This window comes from Brassica oleracea, chromosome C2 (genome assembly GCF_000695525.1).
Source record: "Brassica oleracea var. oleracea cultivar TO1000 chromosome C2, BOL, whole genome shotgun sequence".
Lineage (NCBI taxonomy): Eukaryota > Viridiplantae > Streptophyta > Magnoliopsida > Brassicales > Brassicaceae > Brassica > Brassica oleracea.
In genome coordinates, this window is record NC_027749.1 from 9,582,089 (window position 1) to 9,586,562 (window position 4,474).

Genomic DNA, 4,474 nt, shown 5'->3' on the forward strand with positions numbered 1-4,474 from the left:
TTTAAAATTAGTTTGTGTATTTTCTTAATATCCATTTTTAAAACAATAACATAGAAATAAAAAGATAAAAATCTCAATATCCATTCAAAAATCAAATTGTTTTATTTTATAAATTATATTAAAATTAAGGGATTAAAAAATAAAATAAAATAAAAATAACTATTAAAAATAAATTATATAAAAACTACAATTAATAAAAATTATATTATTAAACTCAATAAAAACAAATTTCTATGAGTATAAATATACAACTTTTTATATTATGTCTAACATATATGAAAGTTCAAACAACACAACTAATATTAGATTATCTTATATAAAATACATAATCTTAAAACATCACCAACATTGTTTGTACAAACAACAAAAATAATATTAAATGTCTTTTTTCAACTATTATTTACATTTGATTTGATTTGCATTCGTTTAAAAATTGTAAAATAAAACCATTGAACATCAAAACTTCACACATTTTAATCGAACAAAGAAAAATAAATATGAATTTAGAATGGTAATTATATTTTATGAGACTAAAAACCGAAAACAATGTGAACCGAACCGATATCCAGATTAAACATAACTAATATCTTTTTATTTAAAAACGAAATTAATAATCTCATCCCGCGCAAGGCGCGGATTACTACCTAGTTACCTAGTTATATTATATTCTTATAAAAATATCGGGAAGCATTGGGTCTACTGACCAGCTCCGTTATTTAGAAAAGCGCTCTCTTTCATTTGGTGAATTGTATTTTTTTTTGGTGCAGTTTACGTGTGGGTCGATTTCTTAAATATATAATAGTCTTATTCTTGTTATATAGAAAAAATATCAATCTCACATACTTTTAATTAATTATATATTTATGTACATTTGATTAAATAACAATATTTTGTTTTTGCCCTTAGTTCTACCTTTCAATTCAAATTTTAGATTTTAAATTTAAAAATCTCAATTGTTAAAGAAGAACTTGGTATAACTAGGATTCCTGTAATACTAATTAGTTGTACGCGATCAATAGTATAATTTAGTAAAATATTATTTTTGGGTTTTTATTTTATTTCTTCGAAAATGAAATAAAAATAAAAAAAATGAAGACGGAAAATAAGTATAAAAATTTTGAAAAAAAAAGGTAAAAATGGTAGAAAAAACTGAAAGAGAAGAGGAGAAATAGATCGAAAGAAAGACTAAAAATATCGAATAAGAAGAATGAAACAAATTGAAAGAAAAGAAATAAAACGAGGGTGGGGAGAAAGCAGAAAATGAAGAACATATCAAAAGAGAGAAAAAAAAGTTTTAAAAGGTGAAAAGTGAAAAAGAAAAAAAAAATGCAGAGATTGAAAACCGTGAACCAAAAGGAAAATAAAAAAGAAGCATAGATTGAAAATCGTAAACCAAGAGGAAAACAAATTATGTTAATAGAAGGAACGACATGATTTGTAAATAGTTTAACTGAATATAGTGAATTATTAATTTTATTAATTTTTGAATTAAACAAATATAAACTAAAGTAATTTTTAGAAGCAAAGTATATGAAAAAAATTCGTTTATTAAGAATATCTAAGCAATTGTTCTTTACGTGTGTGTTTTGTTGGTTTGCATATGCTGTAACCTTTGCAACCTTCTCAGAGCATTTCCAAAAAAGAATTCTATTTTGAAGTTTTCAAAATTCTATATTTGAAGTTTAAATGTGTTATTCTTTAACTATAGAGTTTCACTCTTCAAAACTTAAAATTTGAAGTTTTGAAGTTCCTTTTTAGAGAGCAAAAAACTTCATATTTGAAGTTATAGAGTGTCTTTTGGAGATGCTCTTCGGGATTAGTATCACACTGCGCACACACCACATATATATGTATATATATGCGTTTACACATATTATAGAATATATAATGAAGAATAAAAAATGTTACAAGATAACCATAAAAATATTGCAATAGGATGAGACGAAGTAGGATATTCTTTACCCACCAGTCTCTTTGCTCTTCTAAATTTGACTTTCCCCTTCTGTTCCTGCACTCTGACACGTGGCCTCTGTAGTTTCGAATCTTTGCTTCTTGTGGAAGCTTCCTCCAGACAAAGGTTTACCCTAAACTTTTACCCAACGGTTCTTGCTTTCCCGACGGTGTTTCGCCGTCCGTTCTTTCTGACGGTAACGTCTACGGCCCAAGACCCCGGGGGGCTCCCTCCCCTTCCTCTCCTAAAGGTGGAGCTGAGTCGACTGTTACTCCTCAGACACCTCCACTCTTTCCCCCACTTTTCTCAAACGACGACGGAGATCTCATCACCTACCCTCCGTTTCAGCTCTCGGTCGCTTCAAGAAGATACACTACATCTGAGAAAGGCAAACAATTTTATACACAACCTAAAGATGGTGAAAGGAAACGCATTAGAGCGCCGGAGATCGATACCTCAGCTCTGATAGAGGAGAACACTCTTACTCTCATCGGAAGAGTCACCAACGCAAAGGAACAGCCGGTTGAAGCGCTCATCTCTACTCTCCCAAGGACCTAGAATCTGAAGGGAAGAATAACGGGATCTGATCTGGGTCTCGACTGTTTCCAGTTCAGATTTGAACTCAAAGATGATTTGGACAAGGTTCTAGCTAAAAGACCATATCACTATTACCGCTGGATGGTGGTGTTGCAGAAATGGGAGCCAATCATCTCTCCCACCTTCCCTTCACAGATCCCCATTTGGATTCGACTCCAAGGACTCCCCCTACACTTCTAGCATGAGAAGATGATCCTCAGCATAGGCCATGAACTAGGTTGCTTTGATACCTATCATATCTCCAAAACATCTGCAAAAGTCATGGTCTTTGTGGATGCTTTTAAACCTCTGATTGTGGATCCGCTAATCGAATTTGACTCTGGCGAAGAGCTGGTGGTAGTGCTAGATTATGAAGACATACAACTCCACTGCTCCATCTGCCACAAACTAACGCATCGATCCCGGGAGTGTACACAATCCTCTCGAGAAGTTAAACCTTATGCAAGTCAAAGGGACAGTGAACTACTTGCTGAACCAACAAAAGAGCCCTTCCATCAGAGAATCGACAGACATGGTAGTCCTTTTGATAGGAGAATACCCCCTCCGGAAGTAAGAGGACAACCCCTGAAAAATAAACTGATTCCATCAAGGAGCAGAGAAGGAGCTTCCCCCCCAACTACCCAACATACACGACATCATCCCCAACCACAAGACAACTACTCTAGGGCTCGACAAAGCACTACAGGGATCAACAAAGAACGCTCCTCTCAGGTGATGTGGCGGGAAAAAGTTCAACTAAGAGTGTCTGAAAGCAACAATCAGCATACAAGTACACATTACATTCCTAAGGGGACTGTGGAGATGGCAGTGGATACTAGACAACCATTGGGCAGAAACCTGGCCCTTTGCGACTTCCCTCAACACACAATCCCTACTACAGAGGAGGTTATTGAAGATCTCATTGAAGTCACACACAAGTACATAAATGTACCAGATAAAGCAGAGAGTGCTGCTCGTCGACAAAGAGTCATTCAAAGCGAGAAAGAGAACTTGATAGCGAGAACGGCATAAGGAATAATTGCAGCAGCAAACGTCAACCTCTCCAGAGGAGAACCAAACGTCAACCACCTCCCTCAGTTTTTGACAGACTGGAAGAACCAAACATGCTCTCTCCTCCCCCCTCGGTCTTCACCAGATTAGAACTCCCTTCTGTGGAGGAGGTTCCAGAACCTGCTACAGTTCAAGAGCCAATCAATAGAGGTGGCTCAAGCCTACGGAGTGCAAGAAAGAAAAGGAAAAAGATTGGTACGAGTCTGCTTACGTTACCTGGAGCTAGTGCAAGAAAGCGTAACTTTACACGAGCGACGCCTACGAGACATGGATTCCCTTTTGCATCCCCAATACAATCTCAGAAGGCTAAGCAACTGCCGGTCACCTCCACGAGCAATAATGCAGTTACCCGCACTAGGACCCCCATAGCAGCCCCCCAACACCAGGATTTTCACATCCTGCGTCCTGCTCTTCCTTAGTAGTGGTGAGCTGGAACTGTTGTGGAATTGGGAACCCACAAACAGTCCAAAGGCTCTTGGATTTGAATTCAAAGTGTTCCCCCGATATTATCTTCCTCTCAGAAACAAAAAACTGCGACCATAAGGTACTTGTAGACCTAGAACCCCTACGCATGTATTCTCATTTCTTGGTCTCCCCCTCACCTACAAACGGAGGCGGTCTTGCTCTCCTTTGGAAACAAGAAATAGACATCCAAATTCTCTTGTCCACAGAGCATTTCATCAATACGCTTATCACCTTTAAAAATGTCTCTTTCAACAGCACATTTGTTTATGGGGCTCCTGAAATACCAAACAGACAAGCAGTCTGGGATCACCACTCAGCTATTTCAGAAAATAGAGACCACCCCTGGTTTTTAACAGGAGATTTTAATGAAATCATCAATAGTTCAGAAAAATCAGGGGGGGGGGGGGGGGG